Raw genomic sequence first — 24204 nt, forward strand, 5'->3', positions numbered from 1 at the left:
GTCAAGGATATGGTATCTAGAATATTTTCTTTCAAGTTATCCCTACCAAACTGGTTGCTTTTATGAAATGCAGGTAGCTCTGTAACCCTTCAGCTTTGTCTCTCATTTTCTTGAAACTTCATATTAGGAACCAACATCTTGAAGGTGAGAATATCAGACCCAATAGTTTTCCCTGTTTTTTTTTAAATTAAAATTTATTTCCGGTAAAACAACAGCATATATAAACCAGGAAATCAATGACATCAAGCTCTAGCAATCTTAGTGGAGAAACAATACTTTACTTCTACTTCAGAAAGCAAATGCCAGAACGATGTGCCTTTTCATCTTAAACCTTTTTTGATCAACACCAAATGCCTCAAAAACTTTAATAACAATAACCAACATTTGAATAGGGCTATAAATGTTTCAAGGGATGTTTATATACATAATCACTTTTAATTCAAAGAAAAACCTTACAAAAGAGTCACTATTCTTACTCTCATTTTGAATTCAAGGTCATGAAGAACAGAGAGCTCAAATAATCTCCAAAAGGTCATCCATAAAGCAGGTAGCTGAGCTTCTGGATTCAAACCTCAAGATCTTTCTGTAATTCCACATTATCTCCAAGCTATGTGTTACTGTTTCTGGATACATTAATGGCTTCTATTGCAATAAAACTTGGTTCTGAACCACTAAAGTGCGAATAGAATGACACTTTCCTTTCTCAGAAAGTGGCTAATCCAAACTTAACTTTTAGAAACTTGTAGAAGTAATCATAATAAAGCTGAATGCCAGGAAAATTATACCTTTTCTTAGTTATAATAAGAAAGATTTATGTTTCTTGAACAATGATCATATACCAGGAGCTCTAGTAAGTGCTTCAAATGAATTTTAACAATAGTATTATTATTATCCCTGTCTATCAATGTGGAAACTGGCAATGATAATTTAACTTGACCAGGGTCACCCAGCTGACTTCATAAACAGCCTGCTTCTAGAGCCCACATGGTTAACCTCAGTAAGTACTCCTTCTAAGCTAAAATACTTGGAATGCAGTTGGCCTATTGAAAAGCTTTTCCTCCAGAGTAGTAATGTAGCCCCCAGGGAAGTGTTAGAGATACGCTGAGCAATGACAAAGAAAAGTGAGGGAAATAAAGTTTTCAGAGTAAGTCTATCCACTCTAGAGATATTTACTGCCATACCGACTGATGATGTTCTGAAGCCCATCATCAGTTGGTGTATTTCTGCTTCATCTCCACTAGTGTCCTTGCCTGCTTTGACAGGACCAGGTAATGGACCTGCATTAAGTCACATGCTCAGTTGCTCTGCACTTCTCATTATTTGCTCCAATGAGCCCGGCCCTTTAGCTTGATTCATATTAAATGGTCAGATTTCCTTTGGATTTTGATAGATGGTGTAATTAGGATGTAGAAAATGATATTGTTGTAATTAATCAATTAATTTCTCCTAAGTAGATGTACTGGAATCACACCATATTTAGACATCATTGACTCACTTATTCATTTATTAATTAATTCAGTGGATTCCTAGTATAGTCAAAATAAAATCTAATCTCTCCAGATGACTATATGGCCCCACATGACTAAGCCCCTGTTAATCACTCCAGACTCATCTCTCACAGCTATTTTCTTGTGTTCCCTTATTTGCTTTCTTTCTGTTAAACATGCTGAATTTATTCCTGTCTCATAGCCTTTGCAGTTCCTTTATCATAATGACTTGACCTCTCCAATCCTCAGATACTCCCTTTATTCAGGTATCTGCTCAAAATCACTTCTCAGAGGCCTTTCCCATCACCTTATCCAAAACATCACCTCATGATCTTTTCACCCTGCTTTTTCTTCATCCAGTTAATCTAACTAACAGCATAGTGTGTATATTCCTATTTTTCTACACCAGAATATAAAATCATGAGAGTAGGGGCATTATCAGTCTCATTCATCTCTTTATTACCAGCATCCTGCACAGTGCTTGGTTCATTTCAGGTGTTTGTCTTGAGTGCCTAGTTATTTCTTAGGCACTACTTGAGATTATGTGATACAATTATGAATAAGACCAACAAAGTCCTGCTCTTACAGAACTTATATTTTAGTATAGAAGACTGACAAAAATAAATAAATAATTTTATCATATCAGATGGTAATGAATGAATCAGCCAAATACTTACAGTGCATATCGCTATTAAGAGGTTCAGAAACACAGTAAGTAGAAAATATTATTGTCACCCTGATTAACTCGAAATTAGTCATATAAATACAAAGCAATCAAATAGTATGAAAAGATAAAAGAATGATCAGAGAGGAATAAGGATATTAGGAGATCAAAGGAGGTAAGTTTTGAATTAAGAAAGAGGAGGGAATTAAGAAATGGAATTAAGTGGATAGGCACAAAGGGAGGAAAAGCTTCATCCACATAAAATTAATTATTTTGCAAACTGCTTCATGAATACTTCTTTGTCTTATTTTCTTTCAGCCTGTACACTGCTTAACTTCTACCTTTGATTGAGGTTATACCCACCTCAGTAAAATACCTACACTTGATAATATTTATAATATGAAGGTTTAATTTACACCTAACTCCAAACTTTAAGCCTCAGTTGTGGAACAAGAATTAGATGACAGAAAGGATCCAGGAGTCCCACATTTAAAACAGGTGAGTGGAAATCAGTGACAATGTAAATTGTAAACATCTAATATACTATATTTATCTCCTTTCCATGAATTATTATGCACATGAATATATGTGCTTGTATACATTTTCTTATTTTGAGGTCCAAAAATGATTGAATATTTTATCTGAGTTTTTCAATTAAGTAGGTAATTAAAAAATTCAACAATGTAAAAAAAAATAGTTTTCAGAATGGTAATCATGCAAGCACACTTTGCTTTAAATATTTAGGCCTCAACATAAATCCCGTTACTATAATACACATGTACCTGCAACATTACAAACACTTACCATATAAAAATACATACATTTGTAAAAGTTAAAATGTGAAAACATTTTTATTTTTGAGAAAATGGTAAATAAACTAGCTGAATAAAAACACCGTTAAGTATAAAAACAGAGACTAGTAAATTAACCAGTAAAAGTTCAATTTAGACTAAAATATACTAGCAGATTTTTTTTTTAAAAAACCTTTTGTCTTACACTCAAGGGAAACCAACTGTGATATTAATATAATATAATAGTAAGAGACATAGACACCACACATATACATATAGATAGAGTTGGCAAAGTGCTAAGTGCAATTACTTCTAATTCTCAGAGCAAATGAGCAGGATGGTATTATCTCCATTTTGAAGATGAAACATTAGGGCACTGAGAGGTAAAATAACTTGCCTTCAATAATGCACTCAAAATCAGATCTGTCTGATCCTAATGCCTGTGCTCCTTCTACTACATCATTCTGTCTTCATTAGATGACAAATCACCCTTTGGGATAAATCAAGGAATGACCTCTTTAAATAAAAGCAAAACAAATGAACAATAGAGGCCTTACTTTCTCTTCTCTCTCATTATATACATGTTATGGACTGAGTCGTGTTTCCCTAAAATTCACATATTGAAGTCCCAACCTCTAGTACCTTAAAATGTAGCTGTATTTTGGAGATAAGGTTTTAATAGTGGTGATTAAGTTAAAATGAGCCAGTTAGATTTAAAAGTTAACAATTTGTGTGGGGCCCTAATCCAATATAGGCTGGTGTCCTTACAGAAAAAAGGATAGACATTTGGGATGCATTTGTAGAGAAAAGACTATGTGAAGATAGACAAAACCTGCTGACACCTGGATGTTGAACTCATAGTCTGCAGAAGTGTGAAAAAATAAATTTCTGTTGTTTAAGCCATCCAAACCATGGTAGTTTGTTAAGGCAGTCCAAGCCAGCTAATACAGAAAGGCCAGCCTCTTTAACATTGTATGAAGACCAACATGATGGATCTATTATTACATGGACCTCATTAGGACACTAATTCACATGAAATTGGCAACCAAGGAAATTGTTGTTATGTAAAAATATGAGTTTACGCACCTGAGGACTATATTATAAACATCATAAGATGAATGCAAACTTATTTTCAGAAGTAATTTGAGATTATATGGGCAGTATATGACTTTTATCAGTAGACTATTCATTTTTTCCTTGAAATCAATAGTTGTTTCCTAAACTCCAAACTCTGAGAAGATAAATAAGGCCTTGCTATGGCATATTTATGCTTTTGTGTACTATAAGAAAAGGAATTGATTTAAACTGTTACTGAGAAATGTGGTACAGGCAAGAGAGACAGGGAGGTAGAGACTATGATATCACTAGAACTTTGTTCAGTCTGGCCTTCTGTATTAAAAAAAAGAAAAAGGTTTCTCCAAATATAAAACCAATAATTGAAAACCTGTCCTTGCTCACAGGATACAAGAGAAATTGTGGGCAGAAAAGCCAGAGAATAATGGTAAAAATCAGGGATTTCAATTGCTTCAATTCTCTATGAAGATTATTCCAGTGTCGTTTTTTGAGACAGGATCTCACTCTGTCATTGAGGCTCGAGTGCAGTGTGCAATCATGTTTACTGAAGCCTCCAACTCCTGGGCTCAAGTGATCCTCCCACCTCAGCCCCCCAAGTAGCTGGGACTACAAGAAATTGATTTTTTATTTTTATTTTTTGTGGAAATGGGGTCCACTATGTTGCTGGTCCTGGTCTCAAACTCCTGGGCTCAAGTGATCCTCCCACCTTGGCCTCTCAAAGTGCTGATATTACAGGCATGAGCCCCTGAGCCCAGAACATGCAGTGTCTTAAACTTCAAAGAGTATTATCTGAAATTTGTACAAGTTTGAAATATTTCCATTAATGAAACTCTGAATATTGAAAGAGTTCAAGTCTGATATTTCCAACATGGATTCATTTACAGTGGACATAGTGGAGTGGTTTGTCCTTGAATTCTTAGGATACTTGGGTGTCTTTCTCTCCACTTCTGCCACTGCACACAAATAGTAAGACCAAAGTATCTGCTGACTCCAGCTTCTTCACAAACACACACCTATCTCTAGCCATATGTCCATATGATAAATAAAAAATATTAGCAGCTAACATTTATTCAGTGCATGCTATATATCAGGTACTGTTCTCAGCACTTTACGTGAAATAGCACATGAAAGCCTCATAATCCTGGACTCCTATTACATTTAGTTGTACTGTGGCAAGAGATGCTAAGTACCTAAGGTCACATAGCCCATAAGTTTATAGTTGGTCTCAAACCCAGACAGTAGCCATAGAGGATCCACTCTGAAACATTAAGCTCTAATAATAAGACATTTGTTTATATATTTTTTGAGCATCAAAATTTCTCATTTAGTAAGATTAACAGGTTAACCTAACTAGAGGTTAAAGTGATTTGATCACCATCGCATGACTCATAATATAAGCAGTGAAACCAGGTCTAAAAGCCAACACATCTCACTTCCAAATCCATTCTTACACAATTAAAACTGATTTTGCAAACAGAAAATTAGAACTCAATAAGATAAATTTATCTTTTTATCTTAAGATGCCAAACTGTATTCATATCAAGAAGGAACCAGAGAGGTATTAAGGAATTCTGCTGATTTTCTGGAAAATCTGAAGAGCATCTAGTCAGAGTATGCAGCTCCAAACATGAAGACTTTCTCAGCAATTGTACAAACCTAGCCAGTATCACTATTACCCAATATGTACAAGTCCCCTGAGGGGAAAGGAACACTGTACTACCTGTTATACAAGGCACAATTAAGTGAAACCCCACACACTCGCTGTTCCAGTCTATCTGAGATGCTATATTCTACTGCTTTTTTGTTTTGTGTAAGATTTCTTCCCATTTCCTTCACCATCTATCATATGACATATATTTAAAAATTAAAATTAAAATTTATTTTGTTTTAGAAATTTACGGCAACTCCTGAGGTAAATAGAAATAAGAGAGGAAGAATCTGAGACAGAACTCACTAGTTTAAAGATTTACAGAGAAAGAAGAGAAGGATGAAAAAGACAGGGAGAGGAATATTTTATGAAAATGAAAATGAATATAGTAGATGAAGAAAATAAATGATGGATAAAATGGTAGCTGGATAAAGAAAAATAGACATTAAAGTCAAAGAGCAGAATACACTAGAGCTTCATTTTTTTTTTTAACCCTGTCTTTATTTTGTTTTTCTACCAGATTTGACTTGGGTTTTTCATAGTTCGGGTCCTAAAATAATATCATCTTAATTTGTGCTATGCCTTATAGTTCACATAACACTTCTTGTCCTTATTTCACAGAATATTCCTATAGTATACTTAAAGCAGGTTATTACTTTATGTTCTAGATGAAAACATTGAGATTCAAAGGGTTAAGTTGTTTTCCAAAGGTCATACAGCTAGTGATAGTACCCAGGTGTTCCAATTACTAACTCAATGTTCTTTTTACTGCATGATGCTGCCTCTTCAATATGATCTTTAATATGGTGTTATAGTGTCAGGACAGGTGAAATTGTGTACTTCTCTTAGTTCTCAGGATCTTGATGTCTTTAGCTTGTGCCACTGCCTTCCTGATTTTCTACGAGATTGAGATGAGAAGAAAGGCCTGAAAAAAAGTACAGATACTGAAGCACATCCTCACCCACTAACATTATTTCCCTGCATAAAACTCTTTGTCAACAAGACAACAAATGGGAACAGGCTAAAAAAAAAATCACAGAACAGTTTTTGTTTTGGTTATTATTTTCTTGCTCACAAGTACCTGCAATCTAGCCATCAAATTGCTTCATATCACACCTGTCTACTCTCTAAGAAGTGGGCGAGAGCTAGCAGAAGATGGAAAGTTGTATCAGAGGAAGACAGGACTATACCTGGAGAGGGAGATTGTGAGGGGGGAAAGGATGAATAAGGTAAGTACAGGCAGTCCTGACGAAAACTTGGCAGAGGATCCTCTATTCAAGTATCTCAAGCCTTGATCTAAAAGCAAAGAGGAATATAGATAAAGGTAACTTACCTTAACAGTTTAGGACTCATGATACTGAAAAGTAAGAAAATGAACGACCATCAATTTGATTTCCCCTATATATAAAAGTCCTAGGAAAATAATAACTTGACCAAGTTTATGCTTCCCCTCAACATGAACTGAATTTGTAGCAAAATGCTATAGTCAGCAGTAAAAAATAGTGATAAATATAAGTAGATAAAAGCTCTAAGTAGGCTGGAAATATGTTTGCCTTGTTCACTGTTATATTCCTTCCACTTACTTTAATGCAGAATATGACATACTCTCAAAATGTATATTAAATGAATAAAAACACAGATGAGTTTTATAATGCTTAACATGTAAGCAAGATCTCACAAGAAGAAATCAATGCTATCACACAAAATCTGATAAACCAGTTTGTCTGCTTTGAAATAAGAATTAAAACTATTACAAGATTCAGAGTTGAGAACAATTTTATACTATTATAGATAAGAAAAAAGCTCATATACAAAATGTGATAATTAATATTGAGTGTCAACTTGATTGGACTGAAGGATGCAAAATATTGTTCTTGGGTGTATTTGTGATGGTGTTGCCAAAGGAGATTAACGTTTGAGCCAGTCGACTGGGAGAAGCAGACCCACCCTTAATTTGGGTGGCATTATCTAATCAGATGCCAGCATGGCTACAATAATAGCAGTCAGAAGAATGTGGAAAGACTAGACTGGTTTAGTCTCCCAGCCTACATCTTTCTCCCATGCGGGATGTTTACTGCCCTCTAACATTGGACTCCAAGTTCTTCAGCTTTCAGACCCTTGGGCCTTCGACCACAGACTGAAGGCTGCACTTTTGGCCTCCCTACTTTTGAGGTTTCAGGACTTTTACTGGCTTCCTTGCTCCTCAGCTTGCAGACAGCCTATTGTAGGACCTCACCTTGTGATCATATGCGTCAATATTCCTTAATAAACTCCCCTTTATATATACATCCATACTATTAGCTCTCTCTTTCTAAAGAAAACTGACTATTATACAGAAATTCACACAGGAAAAGATTAAGGCTAAGGATTATTATGATCACCAGGACCTTGGTTCCAAGTTGTCCCTTCTTCACTCCCCTCAATCTAGCTTTTTAATTCCATACTCTAGAATTAGATAAATAGTCACTTATGGTTGTCTCAGAAGTGTTTGCATCCTGCTTTGCAACCTTCAAGTCTTTTACTATCTAATCATCTTGATGTATTGTGAATAGTTTTTACTTGTTTCATGGTCTTCCCAACTCGCTCTACTTAATCTAAATTTCTTTGTCTCAGTCAAGGCTGTGTCTTGCTTATTTACAGCTATATTTTCAGCACATAGAAAACTGACAGGCATATAGTATGCACTCAACAAATATCTGTTGAGTGGATTAAAATATATTTCAAATGCATTTCTCTTTCTAAACTTTGTAATCCCCAAAGCTTTCTCCATTAGATTTATATTCTATAATAAGCACAGAATAATTATTTCATATAGCTTGTTAAGACGTATTTATTATGCAACCATAGGTATAAATATTACTACTATGAATCATATAAAAGTATGAGTCACTTCTTGACTTCACTAGAATTTTATTTTCTTAATATTAATGCTTAATGAAAATTATATTTTCATTATTTTCATGGATTTTCAATAAAAGATAAAACTCCTTAAACCATTTAACTAGAAATAAATCCTTTTGTATTTAAAAAAGCTCACATTATTTGTATTTGAAGTTGCTGATATTGATTAGAAGTAGAAGGAGCAAGCTGTTATGGAAAAAGGCATTGAACTGGGAGTACAAAGCCATGAGTTCTAGTCTTAGATTTATTATAACTAAATGTGTAATCTCAAATGAGAATCACAATATTTGGAGTCTGGTATTTTACCTCCAATAAGCAATATTACTTGAGAAGATCAGATATGATTTAGTATGTGAAAACATTTTGTAAACTCAACAATACCATCCAAATATAGTCATGTGTCACTTAATGTAATGACGAAGATACACTCTGAGAATTATATAATTAGGCATTTTTGTAGTACAAACCTCATAGAGTGTGCTAACACAAACCTAGGTAGTAAACAGCCTACTACACACCTATATGGTACAGTTTATTCCTCAGGCTGCCGACTTGTGCAACATGTTACTGTATTGAATGATGCAGGTAATTGTAACATAATTATAAGTATTTGCATATCTAAACATAAAACAGTAAAACTATGGTATAAAAGATTTTAAAAGTATATATATATACTTTTATATATATATATATATAAAAGTACATATATATATATATAAAAGTATATATATATACTTTTATATATATATATATATATTGAGCAGTCACCATGAAGGGAGCTTGTAGGACTGGAAGTTGCTCTTCTGGGTGAGTCAGCAAGTAGTGAGTGAATGTGAAGGCCTAGAACACTATTATATACTACTGTAGATGTTATAAACACTGTATATTTAGGTTACACTAAATTTATAAAAAATAATTTTATTTATTCAATAATAAATTAACCTTAGTTTATACTGCAACTTTTTTACTTTATAAACTTTTCAATATTTTTAAACTTTTTGACTCCTCTATATTGAGGCATAACTTAGACACATAGCTGCACAGAAATATTTTCTTTCTTTATATTTTTATTCTATAAGCTTTTCTCTATTTTTAAAGTTTTTTTTTGTTTGTTTGTTAAAAATGAAGATTAAAAGCACAAACAGGGTTGGGGTCATCAATACCACTGTCTTCCACCTCTGCAGCTTATCTCACTGGAAGGTCTTTAAAGACAGTAACGTGCCTACAGCTGGGATCTCCTATAATAATGTCCTCTTCTGAGTATCTCTTGAAGTGCCTGCCCAAGGCTACTTTATAGCTAACTTTTTTTTTAAGTAAGTATGAGTACACTCTAAAATAATGACAATATAGTATAAATAATGATAAAAATAATGATGATAAAAAAGTATTATTATTCTTAATGATGATACTTTTTTAAATGATGATGATGATATGACAAAAAGTAATGATAAAAAGTATAGTACTGCAAATATATAAACCAGTAGCATAGGCATTTATTATCATTATAAAGTATTATATACTGTACATAATTGTATGTGCTCTACTTTATGTGAAAGGCAACACAGTATGTTTGTTTCCACAAGCATACACATAAACACATGCTGCCTTGTACTAGGATGTCATAATGACCACACTGTAACTAAGAGATTCAGATTTTTCAGATCTATTATAATCTTATGAGGCCACCATTGTATATGCCGTCCATCATTAACCACAATGTGATGCTGGGCATGATGGTATACATTACTCTGCAAAGGACCTTTCTATTCTTAAACAAGGTTAGATGATATTAGTAAATAAAATTCAATATTGTCTGTGTACCTCACAAAGCAAAGAGATGAATTTTATTGATGACAAATCTAAGGTCAACTGCTGACTCATTTTAGCAGAAATTGGCTTACATTATAACAGATGTGCCTATTTATAATTCTGAGAGATTCCTTAAGGAGAATCATATTGAACTAGATGGCATTTCTACCAGACAGAATTCGTTTCTGCAGAAGTAAAAGTGAATGTTAATATGTGTATGACTCCAATCATAGTCACATTAATAATTCCAAAACATTCTTAACAAACAATAAAAATGTTTACTCATCTTCTCATGCCAAGTGAGTAATAAATCCAGAAATCTTTCATCACTGATTCAAAGTCTTTACTATGAAACAGCACCAATGTGGACAAAAGTAGAAATTTTCAGCATTGAAAGTGCTGGTATAAATGCAAACATCAAAATATAGTTAAACTGATAATGATCTTAGGTGAATAGTTCCCAATAGAATTGACCTGGAAATACTGGAACAAATGCTGATGAACATTCAAGTTCCTATTTTGACTCCACCAGAGAAAATATGCTGCTATTAACTAACTTCATTTAACAGTTTCTGACATTCATATGTTACCTCCAGATTGTGGAACTTCAGTTTTTTGGGTTTTTTTTTTTTTTTTTTTTTTTTTTTTTTTTTTCATTTCTAAGTGTTCAAAAGTACACATAGTGTTCCAGAAGAAATGATATTACATTCAGTGGTTATAATTTCACAGAATGACTGCGTGGAGAAAGAACATAGAAATACTTCCTGTTTTAATTAAGTTTAAAAATCTATCTTTTACTGTAAAATACCAAAGAGCATTTGTGATACTATTTTTATTTTATTTTACTGAAGATACTTTATTTTACTTCAGATATATATAAAAAGGCATTTATAATTAAATTTCAGTATGTGTGCCATCCAGAGATATATGTGAAGACATTCAATTAAAATAAGATATATAGGGACAAAGGATTTCTCCAGAGTGCACATTCCAAACAAATGTGCCTGTTAAAATTTAATGAATTAAAAAAAAATTAAGCCCAGACACATAGATATTTTTTAATGAGCTCCATGTTTTTCATCTTTGATATGAAGGCTCTGAGCATGCAGTGGTACCAAAAGAAATATATCTGTTGTAAAAAGTCATGAAACATAAAGCTAGTAAAAAGAGACTCCAGGGCCGGGCACAGTAGCTCACACCTGTAATCTCAGCACTTTGGGAGGCCGAGGCAGGTGGATCACCTGAGGTCAGGAGTTCATGACAAACAAGGTAAAACCCAGCCTCTACTAAAAAATACAGTTATTAGCTGGGCAGGCATCTGTAATCCCAGCTAGTTGGGAGGCTCAGGCAGAAGAATTGCTTGAACCCAGGAGAGAGAGGTTGCAGTGAGCCAAGATCGTGCCATTGCACCCCAGCCTGGGCAACAAAGAGTGACACTCCATCTCGTCGCAAAAAAAAAAAAAAAAAAAAAAAAAAAGAGACTCCAGGATGGAGACATAGTAAGAATGTCTTGGATAATAACTCCCAGAAAAAAAGGCATTTCATGGAGAATAGTCCTTTTCCTACTGGGGTAAAAGCAAAACACAAACAAAAATTAACCTTTTAGTTTTATTGAAATGATTAATTTTATGAATCTGGACCTCATTCCATTCTCCAATCATATCTAAAACAAGGTAGTGTTAATCACCTAACGGTTGTCTGAGAATAAAAATTTAAGAAAAAATGTCATTTTACAAAAGAAATCTTATCTCAACATTATTCCCACAAAGAACTAGTATCAGTATTTTACCAACTGTTTAGTCATCACTTGGACAAGAATAATTCATTTTCTGAATGACCCCAAATTAAAGGGACTTGATAGCCTCCAGGTTCTTCTCCATCCTTGCTGATTTTAGAACTATCTGGGTGAGCAGAACTTGGTATGCAGCCAATCCCTGGCTCTTCTGGCATCTCTAGCTGCTTTTCCCTTTCACATCCACTGTGCCTTTCCACACCCATCTCCTTTCAACAGCCAGCTCTGTCAAAAGCTGGGGAGGTTTCATAGCTGGGTGAGTTCTTGAAAGTCCCTACATGCAGAACATCTACCTAGAAAACATCCTCTGCTTTGTGTTGAAACAGAAATAACTGATTTCTATTCTGCTTTTAAATTGGCTAAACTCCAAGGAACAAAACCCACTGGGTAACAACTTCAAAGGGGATGATAAGCCACAATATGAATACTGCTACATGAAATCATTATTGATGGTACATTTCTGCCTGAATTTAAATATTACAGAAGTCATATAATTTCACTTTGAAGATGAAAACATCATTCAGCAGAGGCCTAATCTAATACAGATTACTGTCTAGTAGTAATGCCAGATACCATCATTCTACAGATGTTCTATTGTAATTTTAGTGCATCATCAGAAAGTCTCATACAAACAATAGCAGTTGTTATCATACTAAACCTCATATCTGGCAAATTTATTATTTCTGACCCTGAAGGCTTCAGATCTAATATTATAGGGAAATAAATTATTTTAAAAATGTTAAAATTATTATTCAAGTTAATTTGTTAAAAATATTTTTAAAGGCAAAAACAATTTCATTCTCATAGCCTTACTCCTTCATTCACTCCCATGTACACAAACATAACATAGTGTAAAAAAATGAAATAATATAAATAATATAATGAAGTGACTATTGTTTTTGAATTTCTTATAATTTCAGAAAAAATAATGAGGGGAAATCAGAAAGAAAACAGTCACATTTTAAATGTTATGTTTACCATTCTTATTATTGTTGTGTAATAGCTGAACCTAGACACTGAAGAATCAATTCAGCTGCATGCTTTGTCAAAAAAAAGAAATCTTGCTATGAGTATACAGATTAGTAGCCCAAGCACTTGGTAATAATACTTCTGCGTTTAAAAAAAAAAGTATGCGCGCGCGCGCGCGCGCGTGCACACACACACACACACACACACACACACACACACACACACAAATTCAGACACACATTGAGCACTGACTTCTGGTTTTATATACTTTTACAGACTGAAATTCAGGTTGGTGCTGGTATATATCTGAAAGGCAGTTTTGAGGAAGCAGCTTTTGGTTCAAAGTTAATATAATAACTTGGAGATTTTAGTTTATTTTGTTTAATCATTTATTCAAACCTGTATTAAAAATAGTGAGTGAGATTTTATTATGTGCCAGGTTTCTCTTATTTTCTTCTTTCTCTTTTTCTTTTTTTAGGTGTTAGGGATATAGTAATCAGGAGACAGATTTGCTGCTTCTGTAGTACCTATATTCTTGTTCTACACTTGGTAGGGAATAAGTGATGCTGGGTGGGGAAGGGAGGTTTTACTGAAATAAGCATATGTTCCATCTTTGCAAGAATTATATATTTCTAAGTGGCAAGAAAGTCAATGCTGCCTTCTAATGTTGCTTCTGTGAAAAATACAAAGACGATGAATTTAGATCGATTCCTCTTAAAATAAGAAGCACCATACTTTTTAATTTATCTGTGGCCAAAGACAAATATAACATACAAAGTTTTATTTGTTCAGGAAAGAGTTGCAGGCCAATTGACAATTGTGTTTTTGCTATTTCATTTGGTGGCATATTTGAAGAGTTACTTGAACGCCCAGAGGAGAATACCCAGTTTTTTTTATCCCTCTGAGCAGGCTTTTTACTCAATTCTCCATGTCAGAACAAATCTCCAACAAAGCTAATTGATTATCAGCACTATTCCCACAAATGCACACATGTGTGCCCTGTGTGTTTTCAAATCTAAAGCTCTGATTTTCTTTCTTTTACTCAGTTTGATCAATTTGATCCTTTTGGACATCTTGACTTATATATGCTACTAAAAAAAAAGACTTAATACACAGATTTTTAAATTGGAAATATATATTCAAAATGCATTAGATGCCAGATTCTTGCATAAAGCTGAGCTTTAACGTTGGGATTCACAATATGCTAATTACTTCTCAGAACATACAGATGTCATCATGTATTCTTTGCAACTTAAAAGTCAATGATAAGTATGTCCTTCCTTTGAAAGATAAGGTGCATACACATATTTTATTTCCTTCAATTACATGAATCGAGACCTAAATAGAGTCTGCTGAAATAAGATCAATATACATTCCTTATAAAAGAGATGATAAGAATGAATGTACTCCTTTAAAAAGTTCCATTTCATTGTTCAGAAGGCATACAGTGTGAACAGTGGTAGATAAAATGAAAGCAGAAATTCTAAGAAAGAGTACTCTTGTACTTGTACCAATACGCCATGTTCTGTTCTGTGCTAAAAATGTTCGTGGCTCTGGTCTAATCTGGTGTTTCAGTTACACAGTCATTTTTCTTTCATGAAAATGTGGGAGGGTTTATACACTTTTGGCAGCCTCGTGGCCAAAGAAGTGAAGACCAAAATTGTTAATCAATAGATCAGCGAAGAAGAATTTCTAAATTTACAAGAAGAGTTTTTATGCTGTACTCTTCTCTGTTTCAGCAAGGTCACTTGCATCTTTTTCAATATGAAAGTTAGGTGAAGCAGGATGTATGAACAGTACTAGTACAGGTTTTTGAATTTTCATTAAACTGAAAATACCTGAAGTAATACTTATTTCCCTTGTTCCTACAAATGTAAGATATTTTCTTGTAGAGAAGCAATATGAAGGCTACTCTTAGTTTAGAAATTATAAAATAATTCATGTAATATTAAATATAATGAATTAATGAGGTGAACTCTTTGACAAGTCTAATTCTACGTGTGTCTAATGCATGGATGGCCTCTTGTGCTCAATTTAAAACAATCACTGTCATAGAATATCCATTCACTCTATTGCATTTAAAGAAAATGATTCAAATCTTCAAAATCAGACATTTAACAAATGAATGCTTAAGTAATTGGCAAGTAAGTTTTCTGGCATATTATTTTCCACCAGCAAATCTGCCCCATAAAGGATATTGTCCTGCCCCAAGGATATTTTTTTCAGAACACTTTATAAGTGCTTTATACTTTACAAGTGCTTTATAAGTACTTGGGTAAGGAGCTCTGTACCAGAATCTTGAGTCTACAGGATTAGCAATTTAAAGTTACTGGAGCACTTCAGAAATTGGAATTCCAATTTGAAAGAATGAAGGTCTCCTAAAAACCTGAAGCACTTCCATAATTTTATTTATTTATTTACCTTATTTTCCCTTCACTTAGGAGTTTTTCTTTTGGGCTCATATGAAAGTATCTTTTATTTTTCCCACAGATCCATGTGCCTACTGCTCTTTTGAAAATGCAAATAAGATAAAATATCTTTAAAATGTCAAATTTCTCTAGTAGGGCATAATGCCAAGCTAGTTTATAACTGTAAAAATAAAAATAATTCTGCTTTTGGATTTTATACATGTTTTAGTATGATAAATTTTATGTTACAGAAAATTATAAAAGTTCATGTACAACTAAGGTACATGTACAATTAGCGATATGTTCTGCCTAGGTCTTTTTCTTTAAAGTTATTTTTTGTTTCTTATTTGTTATTGGGAGCCATTGTGGTGGTTTGATTTTTATTAGTGTTGGAAGGAAGAAAAACTACACTTACATTTTTTTTCTTGAGTCGTATGAGAAAAGGCAAACTGCTTAACCCATTTGTCTGATTCCTATGGCACATGTGTACCAAATAATGGGAATGACATTAGAAGCCAGCTGATAGGGCTTGTGTTTGTTTGTTTGTTGTAAAGAATGGGCCTATCAAGAGTCAGTGATTTCAGTAATGACTTGCTAGAGCTATGAGGAGATGGGGGGTGCCATAAAATTGATGTATTCATTTCTTTATTGCATAGACAAACAAAATGTCATGGTCACCAGCCTTAAGTGTTATTTGAGTTATGAAAATTAAAAAAGTTTTACTCTTTCATTTGTTTACATATCATAACATGTTCTAAAGTTATCACTTTAAAAAAGTTGAGCTTTTGTGAACTTTTAAAATTTCAGCTGGAATAGAACTAATGCATTAGTTAATTTTCCATAATAATTCTTATAATACAAGGAAGATTAAAGGCACACTAATTTATTTACATTGTCCATGTCCATGAAACAGAAAGTATAACACTGGGGTGTTTTCTTCCATAAAAATAAGTTTGTTCATGCCTATGAAATTAATTTATGTTCCTATCTTTTGAAGCCTGTAGTGTTTCAGAAAGTCTAATCACAACCTATATATCTTACAGAAATTAAAATTTAAAGGTGTAATTTATAATTTAAGGTTAAAGGATGGATCTACTTTTATTCTTTACATACATCATTTAAGTTTGTTCTTCATAGCAGATTCAAAAAGAATGACATCAATACTCTGGTCATGTGTTCTGAGAATTAGTTCAAGGATTTTTACTGCTTTATGAGTACTTGAGTAAGGAGCTCTGTACCAGAATCTTGAGTCTACAGCATTTAGCAATTTAAAGTTACTGGAGCACTTCAGAAATTGGAATTCCAATTTGAAAGAATGAAGGTCTCCTAAAAATCTGAAGCACTCCAATAATTTTAAATTATTTCTACGTTGGAAGTTTACAGTCCTCACTACTTATAAAGAGAGGCACCTATAACAAAAGGAAAAGTTCCACAAAAATTTCAAATTACTGTGTATAGTGCAGGACAATTTTAGGCCACTGAAATACTTACAGGTTTTCCCATTTCATCTGAAGGTTTTCACTTTGAAAGGAAGCAAAGCATATTTTATAATAGGACATTTCAAAATACACTAAGTAATTTCAAAATTAACTAAAACTATGGTGAAAAGTGGAGTGCATATAGAGAAAAATATAAAACATTAAATAATGTGTATCCTCCAAAATGTGAAAGGATGTTAAACTATCCTGTATATTTCTTGGTTGGCATAGAATAGCAGGATGTAGGTAGTGGATAATATCCATATGACAGTAACAGGATGCGGGTAGGGGGTAACATCCATATTTTAAAAGTAATAACTCAGAAAGTACTTATAGAATTTTATGAGGAATGATTAAAGAAACAAGATTGACATGTCTGGTTTTAATATTTCATCCAGTGGTACACTGGAGTCTGTTCACAAAGGCTGACGAGAATCAACTGGGCATATATCTCTCCCCAGTTTTTTATTGTTCAGCAATTTTATGATGGTAGCCTGAAATCAGCCATGGTAGGAATATTTACACCATGGAAATTGACAAATGCTACAAATTAGGGCCTTTTCCTTTTAAGAGTCAATTGTTAACAATTATCAGCTTACTAATCATTATATACAATTTATTTCTATGCTAGGGGTTTTCAGTTTTAAGGGAATGGGACTCACTCAGTTTGTATCAAGTAATGAAGAAATAATGGCAGTGATGAAAAAAATAAGGGAAAAAATAATTATCAGCCAAGATAAGAGTCTCAGGTCAAGTGGGAAGAGCACAACAAAAAATGAAAAATCAAGACCATCATGGAATAACAACTCAAAAGTCAATGGTTCAGAATCCAAGGCAGCTCTAGGTTCCTCAGAAGCAGCATCTTAGCTTAGGATATCTTTACTAGACTTCTGTTTTTAAAAATATTTTACTTTAATTTTTTTACTTCCATAGGGTTTTGGGGAACAAGTGGTATTTGGTTACATGAGTTCTTTAGTGGTGATTGTAACATTTTGTTTAAGTAACTCCGATTATCTCCGAATCACTCATAACCCAGCTTTATACATGTCTCATAAGACCCTCTCCTGTCTCATGGGTTTATCTATGTGTCTGTGCATCCTTCCATTTTCAGTCTTTGTTGCCAAATAGATGATTTTTTGGCCATATTTCCAAGTTAAAAGTGCTGAGGGTGGGAAATCTGATGAGCCAATTTTTGCGATGAACAACCTTCAAAGGTCCTCTCTCTGGTACTACTGAATTTCATAAAATTTACTCATTTATTGAGTATCTTCTTGAGGTATTATTGGAAACATTGCTAAGTAAGATTATCTTAAACACAAGAAATTTTCTCTCTAGTTGGTTGTAAAAAAATCTAGTTGACTAAATGATTATAGTAAAGAAATGACATAAGGTAAGTAAAATAAAAGCACAAATATAGTACTATAAACTTTTAAAGAAGGGAGAATATGGCCACATGAAAACAGTTTCCAAATAGTTTAAAATGTTTTTGTAGATGGTAATCATTGATGAAACAAAGCTTAAGAAGACAGCATTCTAGGCAGAAGGTGGAAAGAAAAATCTGAAAGTTGTTTGTTTATTTGATAATGTTTACTTGATAATGTTTATTTGATAATGTATATGCAAGAACCAAAAACCATTTAAAAATGATATTAATGTATGAAAGTCTTCAAAAGAGTCAAAGAGAATTTAGCTTCTAGGTAATAGAATTATAAATATTTCCAACTCTATTATGCTTACCATGTCAGATGTTTTTATAATGCATATGTAGTATATTTATAGGTTTTAAAAAGTAAAATTTAAACAAAGGATGAGTTATGAATTCAACCTGTCTGACTGGCATAATGTAGAATTATTTTTTTAAAATAAGAACGTTATGAGGAAAAGTAAATCCAACGGATATATATAATGATTAAAACATCAACACATTTTTTTTTTTCAAGATAGTGATTAGAAGCATTCCTCAGTCCTTGGAAATAGCAAGATAGTTCATAAAGAGAAACCCTGTGATCTGCATTTTAATAAGGAAAATTGGAATTCACCAGAATCATAAAGGACACCTCATATCTCAGGAGGAGAATGCAGGCAGACAGCTCTTGCAACAACGTTCAGTTGATAAAAGTGAGTGAAGCCCCAGTATGTGAGACAGAGAGCCCTCTGTGACTCACCTTTCTACTGGGGAATCTGAGCAACCCAGTAGGCTGAGAGAGTACATTTTTATTGTCTCCCAAGCTCTAGAGCTGACTTGCAGACAGGCTTGGAGACTCTGTGAGGAAAACACACCAGGAAAACCTGCAGACATTTTTCCAGACCCAGGAGCAAGAGCAGGATACCATTTTAAATTCAGGTGCATACAAAATAAGCCATTCTCTGTGGTGATCCAGCAGCCTGGTCATACAGGCATTTTAGTCTTTGGCCAGAGAGAGGAGCACTTACTCTGGAGTGGGGTAAGGGCCTCCACAGCCAGACTGTGGAAAGCACCTCAGCAATAGGTGCTACAATTATACTCTCCTCCATTGCAGGCCTGGGGTGGGAGAAGAGTTGCTATAACTGCAGTTTCTCCTGATCAGAGACTTGCAGCTAGGGCCAGCTTGGCAACCTGGAACAGTGTGGCTGTCCCAGGCTGCTCTCCAGAGATAAAGGTGGAGCAGACCTCTCTCTACTCCATGCCTAGGCAGATCTCCAGGCATTCAGAGCACTGGCTCTCCTGGTTCAGCAGGCTGAGCTGCTCCACTCTTCCTAAACATGGATTGTGGTACAGTGAAGACGTCCTTACTCCATACCTAGACAGATTCTCTAGGCATTCTGAGTGCACATTAACCTGCATTAGCTGTCTAAACTGCCCCATACTTCCTTTGCATAGACTGTGGTGCAGGAAGGCCCTTTCTGCCCCATGCCCAGGCAGATCTCCAGGCATTCAAAACACCTGCTTGCCCAAACTGGTAGTCTGAGCCACCCCACACTTTTTGTGCAGAGATACTGATGTAGAAGGGACTGCTCCACAATACACCTAGAAGGATCTCCAGGCATTTGGAGCAGCTGCTTTCTGGATTAGGAGTTTAGGTCTTTCCCACTCCCATACAGAAAACTCAGGGTCAAGGAGGTTTCCCAGCTCTACCTCTTATCACACCTTTGGGTGCTTAACAGCCATCCACTGGATTTTCCCTCAGTGCTGGTGCTTGTGCCTGCCATTGAAGGACCTGTAGGTGGACATGCCCAGTCTGGCCATGCCCACCTGGCTCCTGCCCCCAGGGGCTAAGAAGAGAGCTCAGATCACAGTGCACTCCATGAATCAGCCAATTTCCTTAGGCAACAGAGAGCCCCTCCAAGACTACAACGATCAAGTATATGCCTAGTCACACTGGCCACAGACAGCTCTTACCCAAATGTTTTACCTACTGGCTTGTAGGTCAAACTGCACAGTCGGACATAGGGCTATAGAAGCCAAGCCAAAAAGCCTTGCTCAGCATTCTCTACAGTCACACCCCCCAGGGAGGGGTTGAAAGGGAAAGAAGAAACAAATAATCACATTGAAAAAAAGTGCTCCCCACATGAAAAATATTATAAGCACTAAAAGAGTCAGCATCTCAAGATGAGAAGGAATAAGTTCAAGAATTCTGGCATCATGAAAAAATCTGAATGTAGCGACACCATCAAAGGATCACATGGGCTTTCCAGCAATGGTCCCTAACCAAAATAAAAATTCAAATGACAGGTTAAAAATTCAAAGCAAGGACTGTAAGGAAGTTCAGTGAGATCCAAGACAAGTTGAAAATCAACATAAAGAAATTTTTCAAGCAACCTAGGAAATGGAGAAGGGATACACATCTTAAAAAGAAATCAATCAGAGCTTCTAGAATACAAAAATTCACTTAAAACATTTCGAAATACAGTTGAAACCTTTATCAATAGACTGGGCCAAGCAGACAAAATAATTTCAGATCTTCAGGCCAGTCTTTCAAAGTAAGCCAGTCAGATAAAAATAGAGAAATAATTTTAAAAAATAAACTTCTTTGAAAAATTCATTTAAAAATGAATTTATTTGAGAAATATGGGATTATGTAAAGTGACCAAACATGCAAATTACTGGCATTTTTGAGAGAGACTGAGAAAAAGAAAACAACCTGGAATACATACTTGAGATAATAATTCAAGAAAATTTCATTAATCTTGCTTAAGAGGTACACATCCAGTTATAACAAATCCAGAGAACGCCTGTGAGATACTATATGAAACAGACATAACCAAAGGATATAGTCACTAGACTATCAAAGATCAATAATAAAGAAAAAAACCTTTAAGGTACTTAGAAAAAGGTCAGATTACATAAAAAGGGAATCTTATTAGGCTGTAGACTTCTCAGATGAAACCTTATAAATCATTAGAGACTGAAGGCCTATTTTCAGTATTCTTAAAGAAAAGCCAACTAAGAATTTCACATTGTATCAAACTGAGCTTCATAAGTAAGGGAGAACAAATTTTTTTGAAGCAAGCAAGTGCTAAGGGAATTAGTTGGTGTCAGACCAACCTCATGAAAAATCCTTAAGGGAGTTCTAAACATGGAAATTAATGATAACTGCTGCCACAAAAATACATTTAAATACATAACTCATAGGCCTTATACAGCAATAGAAACCACAAAACAACCAGCTAAAAAGTTCATAATTGCATTGAGGTCTCACATGTCAATATTAACCTTGAATGTAAATGGCCTAAATGTCCCACATAAAAGGCACATAACGGTAATTTAAAAAATTTAAAAATTTAAAAATTAAAAAAAAAAAGACTCATCTCTCTACTGTCTTCAAGAGACCCATCACACATGTAATATACTGACACTCATAGCTCTAAGTAAAGGACTGAAGAAAAATCTATCGTGCAAAACTGAACACAAAGAAGAGAGCAGGGGTCACTATTCTTATATCAGATGAAAAAGACTTTCAGGGAGATGATCCAAGATGGCCGAATAGGAACAGCTCTGGAGTGCAGTTCCTAGTGAGAATGCAGAGGGTGAGTGGGTGATCACCGCATTTCCAAATGAATTTTTACTGCCCATAGATCAGGAGATTCTTGGGCAGAAAAGCACCACGAGTCTCTAGCATGGCTGTTTCAGCCTGCACAGTGGGTCTCCACACAAAAACTAACACAAATCTGGGTGCCGCTTCAACTGGCACCTTGAATGCCTGTGAGACAGAGTTGCCCATTCAACTGAAAGAAAGGGGCTGAAGCAGGGAGCCAGGTGATCTGGCTCGACTGGTCCCACCCCTGCAAAGACCAGCAATGTGAAATGCTCTGGATTGAGTTTCACAGAAAGTACACCTGGACCCAGGATGGTCCAACTCTGTGGGGGGAAGGGTGTCTGCCATTATGAAAGCAGTCCACCACTACTGAGGCAGTCCGCCATTACCGAGGCAGTCTGACATTACTGAGGCAGTTTGCCATTACTGAGGCAATCTGCCATTACAGAGGCAGTCTGCCGTTACAGAGACAGTCCGTCATTACTGAGGCAGTCTGCCATTACCAAGGCAGTCCTAACTATGCCTCTATAAACAAAACCGCAAGGAAGTTCACACCACAGCTGTGCAGAACCTATGACAGCTAAGCAACACCTCTGCTGGCAGACTGTGACAAGGCCACCTCCTTGCTGGGCAGGGTATCCCTGAAAAAAGGCAGCAGCATGTCAGGAACTTTTAAATAAAGCCCCACCTTCCCAGGACAGAGCACCTGGGAAAAAAAAAAAGGTGGTTATGAGTTCTGCTGCAGCAGACTTATACATACCTGCCCAGCAGTTCTGAACAGAACAATGGAGCTCACAGCTCAGTACTTGAGCTCCTATAAGGAACAGATTGTCTTTTCAAACAGTTCCCTGACCCCCATATATCCAAAGAGACACCTCATAAAGGAGAGCTCAGGCTATATCTGGCGGGTATCCTTCTGGGACAAAGATAGCAGAATAAGAAACTAGCAGCAATCCTTAGTGTTCTGCAGCCATCACAGGTGATCCCAAGGCAAGCAGGGTCTGGAGTGGACCTCCAGCATTCCTACAGCAGAGGGGCCTGACTGTTAGAAGGAAAACCAGAAAACAGAAAGAAATAACTTCATCATCAGCAAAAAGGACATCCACTCAGAGACCCCAATCTAAAGTCACCAACTAAAAAGACCACAGGTAGATAAATCCACAAAAATGGAAAGAAACCAGAGCAAAAAGGGTGAAAACACCAAAAGCCAGAACACCTCTCCTCGTCCAAGGGATCACAACTCACCAGCAAGGGAATGAGGCTGGATGGAAAATGAGTCTGAAGAATTGACAGAAACAGGCATCAGAAGATTGGTAATAAGAAACTTCTCTGAGCTAAAAGAACATGTTCTAACCCAATACAAAGGAATTAAGAACCTTGAAAAAAGGTTTGATGAAATGCTAACGAGAATAAAAAGCTTATAGAAGAATATAAATAAATTGATGGAGCTGAAAAACACAACAAGAGAACTTCGCAAAGCATACACAAGTTTCAATAGCTGAATCGACCAAGCAGAAGAAAGGGTATCCAAGATTGAACATCAACTCAATGAAATAAAGTGAGAAGGCAAGATTAGAGAAAAAACAATAAAAAGAAATGAACAAAGCTTCCAAGAAATATGAGGTTGTGCGAGAAGACCTAATCTATATTTGATAGGTGTACCAGAATGTGACGGAGACAATGAATCCAAGCTGGAAAACACTCTACAGGGTATTATCCAAGAGAACTTCCCCAACCTAACAAGGCAGGTCAACACTCAAGTACAGGAAATACAGAGAACACCACAAAGATATTCCTCAAGAAGAGCAACCCTGAGGCACATAATCATCAGATTCACCAGGATTGAAATGAAGGAAAAAATGCTAAGGGCAGCCAGAGAGAAAGGTCAGGTTACCCAGAAAGGGAAGCCCATGAGGTTCACAGTGGATCTCCCAACAGAAACCCTACAAGCCAGAAGAGAGTGGGGGCCAATATTTAACATCCTTAAAGAAAAGAACTTTCAACCTAGAATTTCATATCCAGCCAATCTAAGCTTCATAAGCGAAGGAAGCATAAAATCCTTTACAAAGAAGCAGTTGCTAAGAGATTTCGTCAACACCAGGTCTGCCTTACAAGAGATCCTGAAAGAAGCACTAAACATAGAAAGAAACAACCAGTACCAGCCACTC

At 35.3% G+C, this 24204-nt stretch overlaps 1 protein-coding gene and 1 long non-coding RNA gene across 7 annotated transcripts in view; both read right to left on the reverse strand.

The window, feature by feature from the left end:
* The window catches only part of ADGRB3 (adhesion G protein-coupled receptor B3), a 741588-nt gene that overhangs the window by 188956 nt on the left and 528428 nt on the right, over positions 1 to 24204 (reverse strand). The window lies entirely within an intron of this gene.
* LOC116548958 lies at positions 264 to 24204 on the reverse strand. The gene is made up of 3 exons (XR_004267659.1): positions 24102 to 24204; positions 2447 to 2454; positions 264 to 275 (listed from the first exon to the last, which is right to left on the reverse strand). It is a non-coding gene; the product is annotated as an uncharacterized LOC116548958 (long non-coding RNA).

This window comes from Sapajus apella, unplaced genomic scaffold (genome assembly GCF_009761245.1).
Source record: "Sapajus apella isolate SASKATOON/1434 unplaced genomic scaffold, GSC_monkey_1.0 scaffold6, whole genome shotgun sequence".
Lineage (NCBI taxonomy): Eukaryota > Metazoa > Chordata > Mammalia > Primates > Cebidae > Sapajus > Sapajus apella.